The sequence below is a fragment of the Phalacrocorax aristotelis genome, chromosome W, assembly GCF_949628215.1.
Source record: "Phalacrocorax aristotelis chromosome W, bGulAri2.1, whole genome shotgun sequence".
NCBI lineage: Eukaryota > Metazoa > Chordata > Aves > Suliformes > Phalacrocoracidae > Phalacrocorax > Phalacrocorax aristotelis.
Genome location: NC_134310.1, coordinates 18,619,035 through 18,641,456, shown reverse-complemented (window position 1 = coordinate 18,641,456; position 22,422 = coordinate 18,619,035). Strand labels below are relative to the sequence as shown.

At 44.5% G+C, this 22,422-nt stretch overlaps 1 long non-coding RNA gene across 1 annotated transcript in view; it reads right to left on the bottom strand.

Annotated features, from left to right (window-relative positions):
• LOC142049453 (uncharacterized) overlaps positions 1–10,908 on the bottom strand; it is a 322,507-nt gene extending 311,599 nt beyond the window's left edge. The window contains exons 1-2 of the long non-coding RNA XR_012657723.1: positions 10,820–10,908; positions 9,074–9,208 (exon numbers count right to left, since the gene is read on the bottom strand). This is a non-coding gene — a long non-coding RNA (uncharacterized LOC142049453). The remainder of the gene's footprint in view (positions 1–9,073; positions 9,209–10,819) is intronic.
• Between the last annotated feature and the right edge of the window lie 11,514 nt (positions 10,909–22,422).

The following is a 22,422-nucleotide window of genomic DNA, read 5'->3' as shown; positions in this document are numbered from 1 at the left end:
CCGATGTTCTTCAGTGGCCCGACTCTTGGGGACACGAGCATCCACATGCCGTACCCTTACAACCAGGTTCTCTACCCGGGCAGCAATATCTTGCCACAATGTGACGGCCCAGATGGGTTTGCCTCTACGCTGCCAGTTGCTCTGCTTCCACTGCTGTAACCAGTCCCACAGGGCATTTGCCACCATCCAGGAGTCAGTATAGAGACAGAGCACTGGCCACTTTTCCTGTTCAGCAATGTCTAAGGCCAGCTGGATGGCCTTTAACTCTGCAAACTGGCTCGATTCACCTTCCCCTTCAGCAGTTTCTGCTACTTGTCTTGTAGGACTCCATACAGAAGCCTTCCACCTCTGATGCTTTCCCACAAGGTGACAGGACCCATCAGTGAACAGGGCATATTGCTTCTCATCTTCTGGCAGTTTGTTATACAGTGGGGCTTCTTCAGCACGTGTCACCTCCTCCTCTGGTGATAAACCAAAATCTTTGCCTTCTGGCCAGTCCATAATCACTTCCAAGATTCCTGGGCGACTGGGGTTTCCTACTCGAGCCCGCTGGGTGATCAGTGCAACCCATTTACTCCACGTAGCATCAGTTGCATGGTGTGTAGAGGGGATGTTCCCTCTGAACATCCAGCCCAGCACTGGCAGTCGGGGTGCCAGGAGCAACTGTGCCTCAGTACCAACCACTTCTGAAGCAGCTCGGACCCCTTCATATGCTGCCAATATCTCTTTTTCAGTTGGAGTATAGTGGGCTTCGGACCCTCTGTATCCCCGACTCCAAAACCCTAGGGGTCGACCTCGGGTCTCCCCATGTGCTTCCTGCCAGAGGCTCCAGGTAGGGCCATTCTCCCCGCCTGCAGTGTAGAGCACATTTTTTACATCTTGTCCTGCCAGGACTGGCCCAAGAGCTACTGCATGAACTGTTTCTCATTTAATCTGTTCAAAGGCTTGTCGTTGCTCAGGGCCCCATTTGAAATCATTCTTCTTCTGGGTCACTTGATAGAGAGGGCTTATGATCAGACTGTAGTGTGGAATATGCATTCTCCAAAAACCCACAACGCCCAAGAAAGCTTGTGTTTCCTTTTTGCTGGTTGGTGGAGACATGGCTGCTATTTTGTTGATCACATCCATTGGAATCTGACAACGTCCATCTTGCCATTTGACTCTTGAGGACAGGATTTCTCGTGCGGGTCCCTTGACCTTAGTTTGTTTTATGGCAAAACCAGCTTTCAGAAGGATTTGGACTATTTTCTCTCCTTTCTCGAATACTTCTTCTGCTGTGTTGGCCCACACGATGATGTCATCAATGTATTGAAGGTGTTCTGGAGCTTCTCCCTGTTCCAGTACAGTCTGAATCAGTCCATGGCAAATGGTAGGACTGTGTTTCCACCCCTGGGGCAGTCGATTCCAGGTGTACTGGACATCCCTCCAAAGTGAAAGCAAACTGTGGCCTGCACTCTGCTGCCAGAGGGATTGAGAAGAATGCATTAGCAATATCAATTGTGGCATACCACTTGGCTGCCTTTGACTCCAGTTCGCATTGAAGTTCTAGCATGTCTGGCACAGCAGCACTCAACGGTGGAGTGACTTCATTCAGGCCACAATAGTCTACTGTTAGCCTCCACTCTCCATTAGACTTCCGCACTGGCCATATGGGACTGTTAAAGGGTGAGTGGGTCTTCCTGATGACTCCTTGGCTCCTCAGTTGGTGAATGAGTTAATGGATGGGGATCAGAGAGTCTCTGCTGGTGCGATATTGCCGCCAGTGCACTGTTGTGGTGGCGATTGGCACCTGTAGTTCTTCGACCTTCAGCAACCCAACAACAGAAGGGTCCTTCGAGAGACCGGGCAAGGTAGACAGCTGTTTAATTCTCTCCATCTCCAAGGCAGCTACTCCAAAAGCCCATCTGTACCCTTTTGGGTCCTTGAAATACCCTCTCCTGAGGTAGTCTATGCCAAGGATGCACAGAGCCTCTGGGCCAGACACAATGGGGTGCTTTTGCCACTCATTCCCAGTTAGGCTCACTTCGGCCTCCAATACAGTTAGCTCTTGGGATCCCCCTGTCACTCCAGCAATGCTGATGGGTTCTGCCCCTATATAGTTTGATGGCATTAAGATGCACTGTGCGCCGGTGTCCACTAAAGCTTTATACTCCCGTGGGTCGGACGTGCCAGGCCATCGGATCCACACAGTCCAGTAAACCCGGTTATCTCTTTCCTCCACCTGGCTGGAAGCAGGGTCCCTCTAGTCCTGATCATGGCAGTCACAACTCACTTCCTGTAAATGTCAATCAGGAATCCCTCTATTACACTTAGAAATAAAATCAGTGCTTCTACTCCTCTGTCTGGGGACTTGCTCGCTGGAAACTGGAGCAGCAGCTTTCCTGGAAGAGCCTCCCTGAGTGACTGTTCTTCCTTGCAGTTCACATACTCATGCCTCTAGGGTCGAGGTAGGCTTGCCATCCCACCTCATCATGTCCTCTCTGTGGTCACGCAGGTAGAGCCATAGGGTGGCCCGTGGTGTGTATCCTCTCCTTTGAGTCAAAGGACGCTTATTCCTAACAGCTGAGACACTACTCTGTCGAGGTGGGGAGCAGGACATATCTTCTTTGAGTTGCTGGACCTCTTGGGATAGTTTCTCCACAGCAGAGACAAGCGAGGAAGAGATATTTGTGTCATAATCCCGGAGTCTATCTATCACCTCTGCCACCGTTGGTGTCTCGTCATCTTTCCAGGACATTACTGCCAATGAGTTTGCATGCGAAGATGGTGCGCTCCGTACAAACTTCCGCCACATGGGTCGTGTGCACTCGGCTTCATCTGGATCTTTGGATGACCATTGATCGTCCAGGTCACCATAAATCACCTCAAACACAGCTAATTCCCTTAGATACTGGATGCCTTTCTCCATAGTTGTCCATTTTCCTGGGCGATATGTAACATCTTCTTTAAAGGGATACCTTTCCTTCACTCCAGACAGGAGTCGCCTCCAGAGGCTGAGGGCTTGTGTTTTTTTCCCCAACTGCTTTGTCAATGCCCCCTTCCCCAGAAAGGGATCCCAATTGTTTGGCTTCTTTTCCCTCTAGTTCCAGGCTACTGGCCCCATTATCCCAGCATCGGAGCAGCCAGGTGGCAATGTGCTCACCTGAACGATGGCTTAAGTCTTTTCACATATCTCACAGCTCGCTCAAGGACAGGGATTGGGTGGTCTCTATTTCATTTATGACTTCTCCCTCCTCTCCCCGTGACTGCCCTGCTTTTTCATCATGCCGTTCTGAACAAATTGATGTCCGCTTACAATATTTCGTATTGTGTATGGGGGCAACTGAGAGTGGAATGGGTAGATTCTCTGAGCCAGCTCCAGTACTTGTCCTGGGGGATTGAGTAGCCACAGTGCCTGTCCTCAGGGTTGGAGTGTCTACAGTGCCAGTCACTTTGCATTTCAATCCAGAGACCTTCTCTTCCCCTTGGGGAATACTGTTGAGCAGGGCTCTGTATGCATGGGCCAGACCCCAGCACATTGCAGTGATCTGTGTCTCTCTGGAGTTCCCAGCATAACATACTTTCTCCAAACATTCCACTAGTTTTTCAGGATTCTGCACTTGTTCAGGGGTGAAACTCCAAAACACTGGGGGTGCCCACTGCCCTAGGTATTTGCCTATGCTATCCCACATGCCCTGCCACTCATAACTATCAAGCCTCGGGGCAGATTTCTGGGTGATATTCTTAAGTTGCTTAGTCAAAACCAAAACAACATGCCCAAACACTAACAATAAGTGCACCTTAACCACCCACGGATGTTCAAGATACAAAAAGGTTGTTGTAATAGAGGCAGAGACATCATAGAACAAAGTTGCAAAGGTACTATTCTGTATTTCCTCCATATAAAATCTCTCAAAGGAGGAGGCATAATTGCTAATTGCCTCAACAAGGTGCTATCCAAAGTACAGTAACGGTTTCAGCAAAAACCCCAAATACCAGATAAAGCTGAAAACGAGTGTTTGCATAACAAATCTTGTAGGCAAAACATTACTAATCACAGCAGAACACAGCAGACTCAACAAACCAACAATGATCTTTAACATGAAGTGCAAAAACGAGAACATGGTGCTGTGACCAGCAGCTGTTGTTATCTCCAACCCTTGAGCCCCACGTTGGGCACCAGAAAGACTGTCGTGGTTTAGCGGCAGCTCAGCCCCACACAGTCGCTCGCTCACTCCCCTACCGGTAGATGGGGGAAGAGAATCAGAAGGGTAACGTTCGTGGGTTGCGATAAGAACAGTTTAATAATTAAAAGAAACAACAGTAGAAATGCAATGGAAAGGAGAACAACGAGAGGCGCAAAACCCCGGGGGAGGGGGGGGAAGGGAGGGGAGAGGGGGAACAAACCGCCAAAACAAACCACATGCAAAGCAACCGCTCACCACCCGCCGACCCGACGCCACACCGCTCCCGAGCTGCAATCTGCCCCCCCTCAATATACTGGTCATGGTGTCACATGGTATGGAATGAACCTGCCATTGGCCAGTCGGGGTCAGCCGCCCCCACCATGGCCCTGCCCCTCCCAGCCCCCCCTGCCACGCCACGCGGCAGAGCGCGGGAAGCTGGAAAGGTAGCCGACCCCCACAGTGAGGAGAATTAACCCCTTCTCAGACAAAACCAGCACAAAAGAGTAAAAGGGAATCAGTGCTTCAGTAATTGGAGGGGGCGGGCGAATTCTTCCAAGTAGCTAGCTTACAGCAAAAGCACAAAGTCTTTGGAAGCAGAATAAGATAATCTTTCTGGGGTTTCCTTTATCTTCTCTTTGCTGCCAGAGCTAATTTCCTGTTTTCTAACTCCTTGAGATATTCACAGACACATTTTAATGAGCTTTTGGGAGATAGGGTGCTTATCCCACTCTTTGGGGCACGCTGGATCCCATTCTGTGCTTGCCTGCTATTAAGTTCATCTGCCGTTACTCACTGGTTTCCTGTGTGACTTCCCAAGTTCTTTCCCAAATCCTAAACTCCTTCAAAACCCTGGCAGCCCACAGAAATTGCTAACTGCCATTTGAGGTTTTAGTGGTGTGTCACTGTTTAGGGACTTCAATACAGGCAGTGAAACAAGTCAGGAAAATGAAAAGAATTTTTCTGAAGAGATGGAAGAAATGGGAACAGTAAAGCCCACAGCTATCTGCCCTTCAAATCAGATGTCCATGCAGAGTTCCCCTGAGCAACCAGCTACCTAAGCTGGGCTTGGCAAGACTCACCTTGGCTTCAGGGGGTTCATTTCCCACAGCCTCCTGGAACAGTTTCCACAGCCAAAGCAATGTTTTTCAAGTTAGCATTATAGGAGCTTGTATGAGAGTTGTGTATTTTCCTGCCCAAGTATTTATATCAGAACAAGCCTGAATCCCACAGCTGTAGAGAAGGGTGGCTGATCCCCTGGCCCTTACCTTCTGGTGGTAGCCCTGTCCACAGTTGTCTTGCAGACAGAGGAGGAGAGCTGAAGCTGCATTTTCTGTGATGCACAGTCATGTACTGAGAAGCAGAGCTGCAAACCACCAGGCAATTTCAGAGATTCCACTAGAGACCATTTCAGACAAGTCACTGGGCTTGATAATGCTGAGTTACATAGAGGTAAATTTTATTTATTCTCTAAACCAGCTCTTGCTGCTTTCCCTAGTTTAGCAGCCTCTTCTCATTTCATTAACATGCTATTTACTTCTGTTTGTAGGTCATTAGCAACAATATTAAGTAACTGGCAATTTGCCCAGGAGGTTGCTATCTCTGGTCTTGATGACTTGTTTTATTTTCCCTCCCTGAGAGAGCAGCAAAAGCAGCAGAGATGGGTGGATGTGGAAAGGCCTGAGCCACAAGCAGAGATGAGAGAGGTGGCTTTGTTACCGAAAAACGCGGTAAAATCAGAAACAACTCTTTAACACCAATTTAGTATTAAAGAGCAGGCATTCTTTATTCACGGCGCCGGATGCACGGGGGATCGCTCCTCCTAACGTGCATACCTTACACACCTTTCTCATACAATTTATATATCAAAAATTTACCTATTCATACATATTCATTATTGTCCTTTCTACTGATTGGTACAAACTTGCTCGTTCTACATGTAGATTACTGTGCAAACTCAGTTGTCTTCTTCTATTGTTCTCTTTTGAGTAGGTGGTATTACTTGGGTCGGTGGTCTGTGAGTCGGTTGTCGCGATCTCCCCCTGCCGGAATTACCTTTCCCCCTGCTGGAATTACCTTTTACCTACTTGGTTCTTAATCTTGGCAGCCCTGGCCAGTTTTCTCAGTCCACTACACGAAACCACATTTTGTCATCCTCTTCTGACAGAAGCACATTGTCTATTGTTTCGTTCACATTAATGATTACCTAGAGACTAAAATACAGATCAAGGAATACACTGATTTGTATACTCCATGTCCCCAGACTTAATGTCCAGTTGGATAGGGCTGTACAAGGAGTATAGCAACATCCATGGTTGGTTAATTCTATCGCTCTGGTTATATTTCCCCCCTTTGGAAGTTTTGAAATAATCATCTTTTCAATACTTCCATCTTAGATCTACAATATTCCACTATATCAGTTTAGTGTTTGGTTCATCTTCTTAAATTTTTCATTTGATTGTGGTTTCTAGGGCGTATGCAGGTCTCATTTTATACATAAAATTTTATTAATTTGTTGAACTACATCTGCAAAAAAATGTGGTCCTTTATTAGAGGACATTCCCATTGGCACTCTAAATCTTGGTATTATTTCTTTCAGCAATATTTTAACTATTTCTTTAGCTTTGTTTGTGCAGCAAGAGAAAGATTTTGGCCATCTAGAAAATTTGTCAATCAGCACTAACAAATACTTATATCTATTTTGTCTGGGTAACTTAATTTGTTAATAATCTTTGAGAGAATTTTTTGTTTGTTTGTTTTGTTATTCTTAAAGGTGGTGTGTGGTTTTTTTTTGTTCAGGGGATTATTTCTAGGATAGATTAGACAGTTATTATGGATTTAATTATTTTTGTCATGCCTACACACACTACAGATGTTTTTAAACTCGAAACTATAGCATCTACACCTTAATGTGTTTGCTCATGTTTTTCTTTTGCAAGTTCTGTCATAACTTGTGGGGTTATTATTATCTGTTTTTTGTTTGGGGTTTTTTTTTGTGTGTGTGTGTTATTCACTATCTTTCTGTATTTTGTGATGCTTCTAATTGTTCTACTAATTGCTCATCCAGTTTATTATATTTCAGTTTTAACTCTGGAATTTTTATCTGTTTTACTGGTACTAGTGTAAGGATACCTTTTTCTGCAGTCTTCTTTGCAGCTTTATCTGCTAATCATTTATTTATGTTCACAGCTGTTTGACTGAATTGATGGTTTCTGCACATCTTCCAGAAGTTGGAGAATTTCTTCTTTATGCTTTATTGATGATTCTTGGGCTGATAGCAGTCCTTTTTTCTTCGAAATAGCTCCATGATTATGGATTACACCAAATGCATATTTGGAATCAGTCTAAATATTTACCTTTTGTCCTTTGCCATTCACAGAGTCTGCTTCAATGCCACCAATACTGCTTTCTGTGCTGAGGTGTTTGCAGGCAGCGTCTCTGATTCCATTACCTTGGTGGAGGTAACGACAGCATATCTGGCCATTTGCTTCTCTTCTTGCACAAAGCTTCTTCTATCTGTAAACAATCCCAGATCAGGATTTTCCAGAGGTTTATGTCTCGGATTCGGTCTGCTGGAATAGACTTGTTCAATAGTTAGCAGGAGATCATGTTTTAAACTGTCTGTAAGATTTTCTGTTAAAAACATAGCAGGATTCACTATAGCAGTAGTCTTCAATTCCACATCATCTTGTTTTAACAACTTGATATTTTAACATTCTGCTAGGAGATAGCTAATGACCCCCCTTTTGTTCTAAAACAGTCACTGTCATGTGTGGGACATATACTGTAATCTTTTGTCCCATTGTTAACTTTCAGGCTTCTTGGATCAGTAATACTGTTGCTGCCACTGCCTGTAAACATCTAGGCTATTCTTTATTCACATTATCAAGTTGTTTGGAGAAGTAACCCACAGGTCTCTTCTAGGTTCCCAGTCGCTGTGTTAGCACTCCAAGTGCTAAATGTTGTCTTTCATGGACAAACAACTCAAAAGGTTTAGTTAAATCAGGTAGGCCTAATGCAGGGGCCATCATCAAGGCTCTTTTAAGTTCTTTGAATGCTGTTTGGCATTTGGGCATCCAGGTTAAATAGTTATCTTTTGATTCTTTTAATGCCTCATATAATGGTTTTACATACAGTCTATAGTTCAGAATCCAGAGCTGACACTATTTAATTATTTTCAGAGAAGCTCTCAGTTCCTTCGGGCTGCTAGGTTCGGGAATTTGACAAATAGTTCCTTTCCCTTCATTTTTTAAATTGTCTTTGTCTTTGAGATATTTCAAATCCTAAATAAATCTCTGCTTCTTTTCTTATTTGGGTTTTGTTTCTGGAAACTTTCTATTTTCCTTGGCCCAGAAAATTTAAAAATTTCAAAACATTTTTCTTTATTTTCTGCCGCTATCAGAATGTCATCCACATACTGTAACAATATGCCTCTCCCTTGGTTCTGTTTTTTCCATATCTCTAATTCTTTTGCCAGCTGATTCCCAAATATCGTAGGACTATTTTTAAATCCTTGTGGAAGTACAGTCCATGTTAGCTGTGTCTTTCGTTCTGTGGTAGGGCTTTTCCATTCAAAAGCAAATACGCTTTGACTTTTTATGTCCAGAGGTATGCAAAAGAAGACATCCTTCAAATCTAGTACAGTAAACCATTTATGTTCCTCTTTTAAAGAGGTCAGTAAAGTGTATGGATTAGCTACTACTGGATGTAAATCTTGGACTATCTGATTTCTAGCCTATAAACCTTGAACTAGTTAATATTCTTTGCCTCTAGATTTCTTTACTGGTAATATAGGAGTATTATATTCTGATTCACATTCTACTAAAAGCTCATATTTTAAAAAATTTTATATTTAACTTCTCTAATTCTTTTCGAGCCTCTCACTTAATAGGGTATTGTTTTTGTCTTACCGGCTTGGCTCCAGGTTTTAATGTTACTTTTACCAGCTCTGCCAATTTAGATCGCTCTGGAGCTCCGCTCGCTCAAACCAAAGGAATTACTACATTTTCCACTTCTTTGGGAATCTGTTCTTCCCTGGAGGAATCCTGTAACATAAACATTCTTGCCTTTATGGCTTTTGATTCTGGTATTAGTAATTTAATCTCTCTATCTTTAAAAGTTATTTGAGCATCTAATTTACTTAATAGGTCTTGTCATAACAGAGGCAGTGGACATTCAGGCATATATAGAAACTGGTGAGTTGCCCATTGCTTCTCTAGTTTAAACTTTAATGGCTCTAAGAAAAGCTAATTTTTCTTTGTCCTGTCACACTAACAACATCTACTGATTTATGACTAAATTTCTCTTTACATGTATTCAATACCAAATAAGTGGCTCCTGTATCTACCAAAAATTCTATTTCTTCATTCCCTAGCTTCAGTGTAACCAGGTGTTCAGCTAGGGTTGATTCCCCTGGTGTCCTTCATGTCAAGCTACTTAAGCATTTTACTCAAATTTCTAGATTCAGGTTCTTCTAGTTTCTGAAGTTTTTTTACAATATCTGGGGCTGATTGTCCCATGAATATAGAGGCCAATTGAATTGCTTCTGTTTTTTCTGGGTCCAAATTAGTATATTTTCTGGCAGTCACCTTCAGTCTTTCTATAGAGGCTGAAGGGGACTCATTTCATTTGTCTTACTTCATAAATTTTGACCAATTTATTGCTTTTGGCATTGCATGTCTTACTCCAAATAAAATCTATCTCTGATATCTAGTCAACATTCCCCTGGGTCCTGGCTGATTAGGGTCCCACTCGGGATTTGTAGATGAAAAATTCTTATTCATTGTTCGCTGTAAATTTCCATTAGCATGTGCTCCTGCACCTGCCTTCTAGCTGTATTCCATGCCATTTTCTTGTCAGTTTCAGCAAGCAAAGTATCCAGTATCACTAGTAGAACAATACTTTTTCAAGTTCTCACCACATTTTCCTCTTTCCAAAAACATTGTCGTAGAATCTTGTGGACATATCTCACACTATTTCTGCCTCTCTGGATGATTCCACAGTGTAAAGAATAAATCAACATATGCTACTTCTTCCCATTTACCTTCCCTTTTTACAAAACAACATTAATTGCAAGATGGTATTATATTGCAATGTCTCATTTTCTGGCCATTTTTCCCCACCTTCCAATTGATACATTGGCCACCAATGATTGCAATATTCAATTAATGGTTTCCTAGTTAGTGGGTCACCACCCCTGATGTCTTTCCAATGCTTCAAAATACATCCCAAAGGTGTTCTTTGTGGGACAGGTTTCTTACTCGGAAATGTTCCCATCTCTCAATTGGCTAGTAGTTGTGATTGTGCACTATCACAAGTACTAGTCAGAGGGACTCCAACCCCTGTTAGAGCTCCCTCCGGGATTCCACTCTCACTGGAAATCCCCCACTGGGATTTCTAGCCCCCTGCTAGATATCCCTGGAGACTTCAACCCCCTGTTGAAGACTCCCCTACCCTTGGGCCCCACTCCACAGGCTTTCGCCTAGCAGAGCCTTACCAACTGAGGTACCTCTTGGCCCCAACCCTGCGTAGCTTTTGCCGTGCCTTATGGGCAGGCCTGTGGGACTCTAACCCACTATCCTATCCTATCCTATGTGGGAAGCTAACCCCACGTATTTTTCTACCTATGTTTCTTCTTAAAAGAATGCCTTGTTTACCTCAATCCAGGGGATCTTGCTCAGAATTCTCTGGTCCGGGGATCGGAAGCTCTCCCCGAGAATTCCTTGGTGCCGGCTGGAGGTCCCACGATCCCACAGATCCATTGAGATTCAAAAGCAGGGTCCCATCTGGGTCGCCAAAACTGTTACCGAAAAATGCGGTAAAATCAGAAACAGCTTGCTTGCCTTTACTAGTAAATCTCCTGCTCTGTTTTGTCTTTAAACTCCTTACTCAGGTCCTCCTCTCATGAACATACTTCTGATACCTTTATGTGGACCTTTTTCTTGAAATAAACCCCTGCCACCCCTTTAGCACCTTAAAATCCCTTGGTTTGGAGTAAATGAGTCCATATCTAGGACTGAATTTTAGGGCAATCTCTTTCCAGTCTGTTGTATCACAAATCCGTCCTGCTTTCCTGCTGAAAGCTGAGACAGCAAACTTATTGACTAATTTCAGCCCATCATCTAACCTGCTCTGGCTCAAAGATTTAACCCCTTGCAGGAAAACCCACCTCCACAACTCATACTTTTGAGGTTTTTCATATCATTCCCTTGGGCAAATTCCTCCAAGGAACTTTGCAGAGATACAGGAAAAGTTTAGGTTCAACACAAGAACTCAAAAAATCCTTTTAGTAACCCAGACTGAGTATGAAATGAACCCAAGGCAATCTGTGGAGCGAGGAGGGAGCTCAGGCAAGGGTGATGAGGCTTGGTACCCTACAACAGCTCTTCTGTTGTGAACAGAACAGAGAATTGGCTGCAAATTTTAATTAAATATTAATCCCTTTTCTTTCTAATATGTTTTTTGTTTTGGGGTTTTTTTTTTTTGGCCAGGAAAAGCTGGAGGGAAGGAAGGGTGAAGGGAAATTGACTCATTCAAAATCTTCCAATATATGGCAAAAATGTGTGATCGTGATATTTCCAGTGCTGTCACACTGGACTTTGGGCTGTTGGCTGTCTTCTCTTTGCACACCTAGACTAAAACTACTATCCACATAGGACTTGCAGGGACCTGCTGTTGAAGCCATTCAGCCTCTGTCATCACCATAATAATTTCCAAAGCTAATTCTGAGCCATCTTCAGAACATGCTCCTTCTTTGCTCCTTCTCTTTTCAAGATGAAGCTGTTGCCAGCCATCACAACAAAAGGGTTGGAAAACTAAATCTAGGTTCCTCACTCAACTCAAGACTAGTTTACACCAGCTTGTTTCTCCTCTAGCATTGCCATAAACCTTTAAACCTTTTTTCCTCCCCTCTGCCCACAAGAGTACTTATGGGGAACCACTGGATGCCCTCTTGGCCCCCAGTTAGCTAGGTTAAGCAAGCCAAACTCTTTAGACCCTCTCTACCTGAAGTACCATGACTCTCTCTATAGCCCACAATTCAGCAGATCGTGCCATTAGGAACTGACATGGTGAATTTGAGTGAAATACCTCCTTTCCAAATTTTGTGCAGCTGCTTCTTAAATGTCCCTGTTCTGTTCAAGTAATTCTCCCCGATGCACTGCAATTTCAAACATGTTTGGCAGTGTTTTTCACTCAAAGGCCTTCCATCAAAGGCCACTCATATGGGGCACAGGCCTTTTTTGCAGTGTTTTTGGCATTACTTATAAGTTTCCTTCTCCTCCACCTTGCTGCCAGCCTTTCCAACACCACCTTGGCCGAAGGCATCACACACTGTTCCAGCTGCGGGCTCCTGTGTCCATCACCCTATGGACACAGACTGCTGCATCCCAACTTTCAGCCATTTATGGCTGAGCTGTATGAGAGACAGAAGTTGAATTTGCTCTTCATATCCACTCCCAGGCACCTAAATGGCCTAACATGGCCTTTTAGCTCTGCTCCCCTGCCCACTTATAATCCTTCAAATTATTCCCAAGGCAAATGTCAAGCTGTAATTCCCTGGTTGTCTTTCCAACCTCCCCAAATCTTTTTGTTTTATCTCCTCTGTCCAAACCAGCCCCTCTAGCTTCTCCCAGTTTAGCCTCACCCACACATTTCATTAACATGCTGTTTACTTCTACTTGTAGATGATTAGCAAATATATTAAATGACTGCCCAGAGAGGCCATTACCTTTGGGGGTTGATGACTTGTTTTATGCTGCTTCTTCTCAGAGCGGTGAGAGCAGCAGAGATGGGCAGGTCTGGAAGGTCCTGAGTCGTAGGGGGAAGATCCAGATGAAGCTCTGCATCTCTACATGTTCACATTTTCAGTGCACTGGTGGGTTGGTGCTTTCACCCCACCACAATGCAGAGCCCTGGGAAAGCCCCAAGCAGTGGCCTTTTAAGTGGGGGTAAGTGGACGTGAAGATGAGAGCTGGGAAAGAGTGCTATTCTTCCTCAGGGATTTCTCTTCACCCCAAAATTGGGGTAAAAGGAGGGTGGCAGCTAAACAAAAGCATACAGCACATCCTCTGGCACTGGCACACAGTGCTCTTATCACCTGTAACAGGTGGGGAGTGATGCAACACATGACATTTGTAAAACCAGTAAACTACATTTCCTCCTTGATTCATATAAGGATGGCAGGTTCCTGCAGCCTGCGAGCAAAGTATGTGTTTTAGCTCTGACTGAGCTGAAATTGGTTCTTTTGACAAAATGCCTGTAGGGCACCCAAGAACTGGGGAGCTGGGTAAAATCCCTTCATAGAGTCTCTCAGCCTTCACGAGTCCAAATTTCAGCAGGACCAAGAGCTGTCACTTATGTGTTGTGGAGGGGATGGTTTTACCAAGCACCCTGGTGGGTCCTAGGACAAATGTGAGAGCTGACGCCTTGACCCTTTCCAAGCTGCAACCTGGGATCTCTGCTTCCAGGCCACTTTTCCTCCAGAGGGAAAGACACTTTCCTCTGGAAGAGCTTACCTTCCCAAAGCATTGCCCAACACAGAAAACCCTCCAGAAGGCAACTTACAGCTGAGCAACCTGTTTCCTGATGGTCACCTCACCTGATTCAGCAGTCTTTGGAGCCTGCAGGATTAGCCTGGATTGTCACCAGAGTGTCTCAGAGCAAGGATTTTGATCAGAAGCTCTGAGTACAACAGTGGTTCTAGGCCAGAGCCCTTCCACACATCAGGAGTCGCATTTCCACCAACCAGGCTTCTTCAGTGCAAGGAAGATGCTGGTCACCCTTCTAGAAAAGCATTCTGGGGGCTTTTAGAAATACAGATCTTACTTGCCTTTTACACTCCTTTAAAGAATGAGAAGCAAAGCAACCTCCTCCCCAAATAATAAAATCACTAAATTTTGAAAGGAAATGTACCAGGTGGGTTCCACTCTTTGCCACCTTTAAAAAAAAAGAAAGAAAAAAGAAAGAAAGAAAAAAGTATTTGAGCTATTCTTCAAAGTCTGTCTGATTTGCTTTGAATAATATAAAATTATGATGGAGAGGAAAAAAAAGAATATTAAACTCAAGGCTGTAAAAGCTCTGCACTCAACATCAGACACTGAAAAAGATCCACGTACACTTTTCATAAAATAACCACAATGATCCCTTCTTTTCTCTGTAACAGCTGGGGGATCAGCAGCAATGCAGAGTTGGGTCCAAACACGGCATGAATAACAAAAGTCAGTGTGCTTCTTCCCAAGATATGGTTCCTCTCCCAGTTACATCCAAGTGCCTCCCGCACGCCCCACACCTTGCTGCGGGTTTCTCCACCAGTTTCCTCAATGTGGACCCTTCCTGGGCCAGAGCTCCCAGAGATGGGAGGCCAGATGCAGAGAAGAGGGAAAGGACACACAGAAAGAAGGGAGAAATGAACAAAAAAGTGTTTTCTTCTGAGCTCCCCCAAGAAAATTGGTGCAAACCAGGAAGGAACTGATTGCTGTCAAGGCCTAACAGAGCCCAGATAGCCAGCTGCAGTCCCCAGGCACAAATGTGATAATAGCCAACAAGCTAAAAACATTAACCTCTGAAAAGACCCCAACACCTAGGAGGAATGACAGGAGAGGAAAAAAAAAAACCATAAAAAGGGAAGTGAACAATTGTAACGTCCTCTTAGCATTTCTGCACTCTGCTTTCCATAACCCTCTGATCCTAATAAATACTGCCTCACACAGTTATGGCTCAGTCTGGTCTTCCCCAGCCACCACTCCTATGAGCATTTCTTCTCCCTTTACTTGCTGGTGGGAGATCAGAAGGAATGAAGGTGAGGGAGGAGATGGCAATATTTGATGAAAATAGTAATCAGCTTTAGCTGGCTCTTAAGGATGCTAACTGATTAAAATAAGTGATCTTCTAGTTCCTGGCTGGCTGGATAAGCCCAGCCTGCATGATAAACATCTGGGTTGTCTCCACAACCCACGGCATGTGACACAGAGAGAGGGGAAAAACTAGTTTCTCCAGCAGATCTCTAGTATTGCTTTGGGGGCCTTGTAGGTGGTTCTGCACAAGCCCAGATCTGCCTATCTGGAGAGCAGATGAGCTCAAAACTCAGCGTATCTCCCCTTATCAACACTGAGCCCCACCAGCCAGAGAGCAGTAGATGCCATTTACGTCAATAGTCTTGGATCCAAGCTAGGACATTACCATCTGGATGGGTGCACAACCAGACAGGTAAAAAGGTGGTTGAATGGCTGGGCTTAGTGTCACAGTGAAAGGGTCATGGTCTACATGGAAGCCAATGATAAATAGAGTACTGCAGTGATCTATTCTGGGACCTGTCCTTTTTCACTTCTTCAGCAATGACCTGGAGGAGGATACAGACTTTGCAGATGATGCCAGTCTGAGCTAAGCTGAAGCAAGAGAGGTTCAGGCTGGATATAAGGAAAAACATCTTCCCCATGAAGACAGTCGAGCATTGGAGAAGGTTGCCCTCACAGCCTATCCATCCCAGAGCCTATGTCAGCTCCATCCCTGGAGGTTTACAAGACCCAACTGGATAAAGCGCTAAGCAACCTGGTGCAAACTCATAGCTGACCCTGCTTTTAGCAGGAAGTTGGACTAGAGACCTCCTGAGGTCCCTCTCAACCTGAATTATCCTGTGATCCAGATCAGATGCTGACGCCTCTCCTCTCGGGTAGCCTCCTGGGTCACAGAGCCAACTTCACTACCCTTGCTCAGCCAGGGCATCTCTGTCCACTCCAACAACCTGATGCTCCTGGGAATGGCTCTTTCCTACTGAGGAATTCTTCTGTGACAACCAAAATTGGGAAGGAGGCCATAATTAGTCTGTATGCTCCTCCTGCTCTGTGTCAAAATGAAAAGTCCTCAGATTAGCCCCTTGTTTGTATAGTCCCCTTAAATCTTTAGCAATTAATGTACAAATCTGCAAAAGCTCAAAAAAATTCTTCTTGCTTCTCAACTCCTTACCCTGTCCAGGCCTTCTCTTTTTTTTTTTCTCATTCTTCTCTCAAAGCAAACTCCATGTGAGCAGCCTTTGGTCAATCAACTGCTGCTATGAGGAAAAGAAAATAATGTTAGATTTTAAAAGCAAAAGCAGCAGACTTTGGCTCCAGTTTAATTTGTGAGAACATTTATCTAGCACTGAGGTATGGAATTTCATGCTTTACCTTGGTACAGTCCCATGTACCAAGCATCTGTATCCCATCCAGGGGTAGATGTGCCTGGGATGGGAAGAAAGAAAATTATGAGGCTGCTCCTAAAGCATATGGGCCAGAGCACACGCTGCACAAGGCAGTGTTAATATTAGGAGAGGGGAGTACATTCACCCTAAAATTCCCCAGCATAATGCAAGGCTACATTTAATATGTTCTCTTTGGACCCATTTGCCTTTTTGCAAATAACAATTATCTGCAAAGCCATGGCCAACATTCAGGAAAGAGCAATGAAGTGGAGCACCAGGAGCTTTTTGCACCAACCAGTGAGGCAACTGCTAAGCTGCTTTGTGCAGAAGTTGTAGAAATCGCATCCCATGCTGATGCTCACCTTCTTGGGGAGCTGGCAGGGAGGACTGGGTTCCCTTCCAAAGATTGTCAGGGTGTGCTGGTTTTGGCTGAGAAGGGGTTAATTCTCCTCACTGTGGGGGTCGGCTACCTTTCCAGCTTCCCGGCGCTCTGCTTCGTGGCGGGGGGGGGGCTGGGAGGGGCAGGGCCATGGTGGGGGCGGCTGACCCCGACTGGCCAATGGCAGGTTCATTCCATACCATGTGACACCATGACCAGTATATTGAGGGGGGGCAGTGGCAGCGCGGGGGCGGCGCGGCGGCGGGTCGGCGGGCGGTGAGCGGTGAGCGGCTGCGGCGCGTGCGGTTTGTTCCGGCGGTTCGTTCCCCCCCTCCCTTCCCCCCTCCCCCGGGGCTTTGCGCCTCTCGTTGTTCTCCTTTACATTGCATTTCTACTGTTGTTTCTTTTAATTTTAATTATTAAACTGTTCTTATCCCAACCCACGAGCGTTACCCTTCTGATTCTCTCCCCCATCTACCGGTGGGGAGTGAGCGAGCGACTGTGTGGAGCCGAGCTGCCGCTAAACCACGACACAGGGCTCAGAAAAGCATTTAACAAAACCACACTGAACCTGTTTGGCTGCAGTTGGAGTGTGTAAAATGGGGAACCCTTCTTCCAAAATTAATTCCTGGCTTTAGATTTGCCTGATGTAGAGTTTAATTTTCCAGCTCAGAAAACTCTGTGCTGTTCCTTTAGGGAAGGGATAGGAAAGGTCACCAGTGTCCCTGCCCAGGACCAGCAAAAAACCTGGGAGGTCTCCTCCTGCAGCTCGTCTGCCCCATAGAACATCCTCAAGTGTCCTTCAATCCCAGGCTCAGTCTTGTGCTAGGAGATCATTGTACCAGTAGCAACAGGAATGATCAAGTGAGAGGCAATGTGATCTGGTAACATGGAAAACAGGCAGTGACCTATGGGATTTGTCCTAGCTCTTCCACGACCTGCTAAATGAATGACCTTTAGCACATCACACTGGATGACCTCTGCCCTTAGCACCCCCAGTCCCTCACAGAACTTGTCAGTGCAGTACACCCCCCACTCAGGGCTTTCAGAAACCCTGCAAGCCTTCACAATCCACATGGTTCCCCTGGTGGTTGTGGTGCAGCCCAACTCGGGTGCCCATGCTCCCCAAAGGACCACGAAGGCTGGCCCAGACCTCCTCTTGGTATTTTCCAGGGGCTCCACAAGGGGCTTGGGCAGTTCTTCCACAAGGCACCCTATGTGGTATCTTACAATGGCTTCTGGACTACTGATCAGAAAATGTGTGAGTGGGTCTTGGGGTGGCATGGTGCTTTATTGAACCTGTCCTTCCCCAGCTGGACTTCACATTGAGATTCCAAAGGCCTGCTGGAAGGTTCATGACACAGGTGGAGCTTGAGCTCCAAGCCACAAGATGTTCCTCAAACGCCCCACATGCAGTCAAACTCATGAATTTAACAGCTTTGTTTGAGAATTAGTAAAATCCTATGTGTTCCTTCAAGCATTGTGCCAATGCATAGTCAATCTCATGAATTCCCCCTACTCCCACTTCACTCAGAAAGGTGAGCTGGTCAGTTTTCCTCTTAAAAAGAAGTATCCATGGATGATTCACAGATTGTCTCCAAGACACTGAGATTCATTCATGTGTCATATCCTGTGTTTGAAGGGATTTGATTTCCAGGTGAAAACAGAAAGGGGGAAAGAAAAACATAAAAGTAAACAGAAAAACACTTGTACCTTGAAATGGGAACCAAAAGGTGGAGAAATCCCATATCCCCAACTCCATTCAGAAATCTTGGCAAGGTTTCAGACATCAGAAGTCACAGCCAAGTAACTGATGGCAGGGATAAGAATAAGAAACTGTCAGAAGTGTATATAGTGCACACACCACCTGGGTATCTAATTAGCTAAATGAGTCTGAGTCTTCATTCAGAAGTAAACTTTTCCCAATTTTCAAAAAACCTGATTAAACTTAAAAAAAAAACCAACCAAACAAGCAAGACACCTCAATCAAAGTGATATGGGATGAAACTTGGTCAGAACAGCAAACATGTTGGAGCTATTATCTCCAGTTTGCCGCCTCTATTGAGATTTTCCATCCCTGATGAAAGATCTGCAATTTTGATTTTTTTAAGACTAAGCTCAACTTGTGAAAGCTCCACAGCATCACTGTGACTCTGTACAGACCAAGATTTACTGTCTCATTTTATAGAGCATCCTACTTCTTACATACCTTCTATCCCCTCACAAAACAGCTGTGAAGGCAGATATTCCCAAGATGATCACACCCAGTCTCAACATCTCAGGGCTTGTCTGCACTAGGTCATTCAGTCTGAATTAAATAAGGTATAATGTAAAAAACACACCCTCATTTGATGTCAAAGAGGTGTCTCATCTCTTTCAGTTCATTCCCTAAAATGTAAATTAAAGGTGTCTTACTTCAACTTATCTTAATTCTGAGTGTTGAAACACGGTCCTGATGCAGTTTAATTAATCCACTTTAAAAGTGAATTTGAATTAATTCTCCCATGGATCTCAAAGTAGACAAGTGTCCAGACATCACTACATGGCTTAATGTTTAGCATGAGATGAAATTCTGTCAAGATGAGCTACTAAACCCTACCTGAAGATTTCATTTTCCTTAGTGCTGGATGTTGGAGGAAATGTTTGTCCTGGTTTTGGCTGGGATAGAGTTAATTTTCTTTCTAGTAGCTGGTATAGTGCTGTGTTTTGGATTTAGGATGAGAATAATATTGATAACACACTGATGTTTTAGTTGTTGCTGGGTAGTGCTTATACTAGTCAAGGACTTCTCTAGCTTCCCATGCTCTGCCGGGTGCACAAGAAGCCAGGAGGGGAGGGGGCGCATCCAAGAGAGCTGATCCAAACTGGACAAAGGGATATTCCATACGATGGGATATTCCATATGATGTCACGCTCAGTATATTAACTGGGGGGACTTGGCTGGGGGGGCAGCAATTGCTGCTCAGGGGCTGGCTGGGCGTTGGTCGGTAGGTGGTGAGCAGTTGTATCACTTGTTTTTTCCCCTGGGTTTTGCTTCCCTCTCTCTCTTTCTTGTTGTTTTCCTTTTTATTACATCATTATTATTATCATTATAATTATTATTATTCTATTTTAATTATTAAACTGTTCTTCTCTCAACCGATGACTTTTCTTACTTTTGCCCTCCCCCATCCCACTGGGGTGGAGGGGTGAGCGAGCAGTTGTGAGTTGTTTAGCTGCCTGCCAGGTTAAACCACAACAGTTGGTTTTGGCACCCAATGTGGGGCTCAAAGGGTTCAAGATAATGACAGATCTGACCAGAGCATGTAGAATGAATGCTTATCACAAATTTGTTTTAACTAGTTTAATAGTCACCAGTCACAATGTTGATTTATTTGTTCTCAGAGGTGTTGTATGTAATACCTTACTTGTTCATCAGTATTTACATGCTGTTTATCACCTCTGGGAGTTGGATTAAAGTTATCACTTCGCTGTCCTGTGGAACACTGGCTTATGGTATGATAAAATTATTGGTCATGAGATTGTACTCAGCACTGCTGTCATACCCATACTTTGTGAACCATCTCTCAGAGACTATTAATAATTACATTTTTTACCTCTTCTCCTCGGAGAACCAATCTATGGGGGAGACAGGTGGGGACATTTTCCCTGGCTCCTTTACCTTCCCTTCCTCCTTCAGGCTAGTTACAACAGTGTCATGGTTTTAGCTGGGATAGAGTTAATTTTCTTCACTGTAGCTGGCATAGTGCTGTGCTTTGGACTTAGTATGAAAACAATGTTGAGATAGCACACCAATGTTTTAGTTGTTGCTGGGTAGTGCTTGTACTAGTCAAGGACTCTTCCAGCTTCCCATGTTCTTCCAGGTGCACAAGAAGCCAGGAGGGGAGGGGGCACAGCTAAGAGAGTGGATTCAAACTGGCCAAAGGGATATTCCATATCATATAACGCCATGCCCAGTATGTTAACTGGGGGGACCGGCGGTGTCAGTCGGCGGGTGGCGAGCAGTTGTATCGTTTGTGTTTCTGTGTTTTCCCTTTTTTCACTTTTCCTTTTTATTATATTATCATCATTATTATCATAATCAATAATATATTTATTATTTTATTGTAATTATTAAACTATTCTTATCTCAACCCACAGGTTTTCTTTTTTTGCTTTTGCTCTTCCGATTCTCTTCCCCATCCTACAGGGGTGTGGGGAGTGAGCAAGCGGCTGCGTGGTGTTTAGTTGCTGACTGGGGCTGAACCACGACACCAGCTCATGCTAACATGAAATATTATAGAAATTCAGCCACTTCACTGCATCTAGGAGATTTTGATGGTTTTGTCTGCAGAATCTTAAACCAGAGATTACCTAGCAGCTTACCAGGAAGTGTCATGCTGGATTGGTGATGTGGCTGTGGTTGCAATCTCTTTGCTGGTGCCTATCAGCAGAGGAGATGTGTCTGCATCCTTCCTAGGTCCTGAAGTTGTCCCTGTGGAATGAAGTGAAGACAAGCCAGATGTCAGAGGCTAATAACTTCTGGACAGCTGTTTTGTGATTTTGCATTATTATAGAACAGTGGGACTAAAAGTTGCAACATTTTTGGAGTGCCGTATATAGTCAAATGGCATTCAAAGATCTCATTATCAGTTGACAGTACTGTGCATAGCATGCATTTCAAGATCACATAGAGTCAGATCTGCAGAATAAGCCACACACTACACCCTTCATCTTACTGGCCAAAGTTTTACAGACTTGCACTGTTATAATTTCTTATAGTGGTCCAGAGGATCCAGCTTGTTTCACAGATGCAGTTCTCATGATATGCTACAAGATGTTAGTTTTCCAAGTGTAAATATCACTGTAACAGTAATTTGCTTTCAATAAAATAGAACTGTTAGTCCATTCCTTCTTTTCCCCCCAATAATCCTTGAATTACAAAATAATTTAGGTTGAAAGGTGAAGTCTGGAGGTCACATAGTCCAATCCTCCACTCAAAGGAGGGCCAACAAGATCAGGTTTTTAAGGGACATGTCCAGTTAGGTTTTGAATATCTCCACTGATGGTGATCCAACTTCTCTGGTTCCAACGTCTGACCACCCTCACAGTAAAAAATTTCCGGAGTTGTAATTTTTTTCTCATCTCTTGCTCTGTCACTGATAACTTCCAAGAACAGTCTCATTCCCTCTTCTCTACACCCTCTCCTTAAGTAGCTGAAGAAAGCAGGAAGATCTGTGCTGAATCGTCTCTTCTTAAGATTGAATGCACCCAGCTTTCTCAGCCTCTTCCAGTAGGTCATATGCTCCAGCCCCCTGACTGTCCTGGTTGCCTCTGTTGGACTTTGTACAGTTTGTTAATGTTCTCCATGCCCTGTGGAGCCCCAAAGTGGACACAGTACTCCACAGATACAGTATCACAAAAGCTGATCAGAGGGTAAGGGACACTTTGTCAACCTGCTGACCAAAATTTTGCTATTATGGCCCAGTATGAGGTTTAGTTACTCTATCACACAGGGGCACTGCCGACTCCTGTTCAACTTGCTGTTCAGCGGGACACCCAGTTCTTTTCTAGTAAAACTGCTTTCTACATTGTCAGCACCCAGTTGGTCCTGTTACATAAGGTTACTAGGTCCAACCTAGTTGAAGGAACTGGCATTTCCCTGTGGAGTAAGTGAACGTGGCCTCCCGTGATCTCATCGCCCTTATTGGATGCAAGCTGTGGAA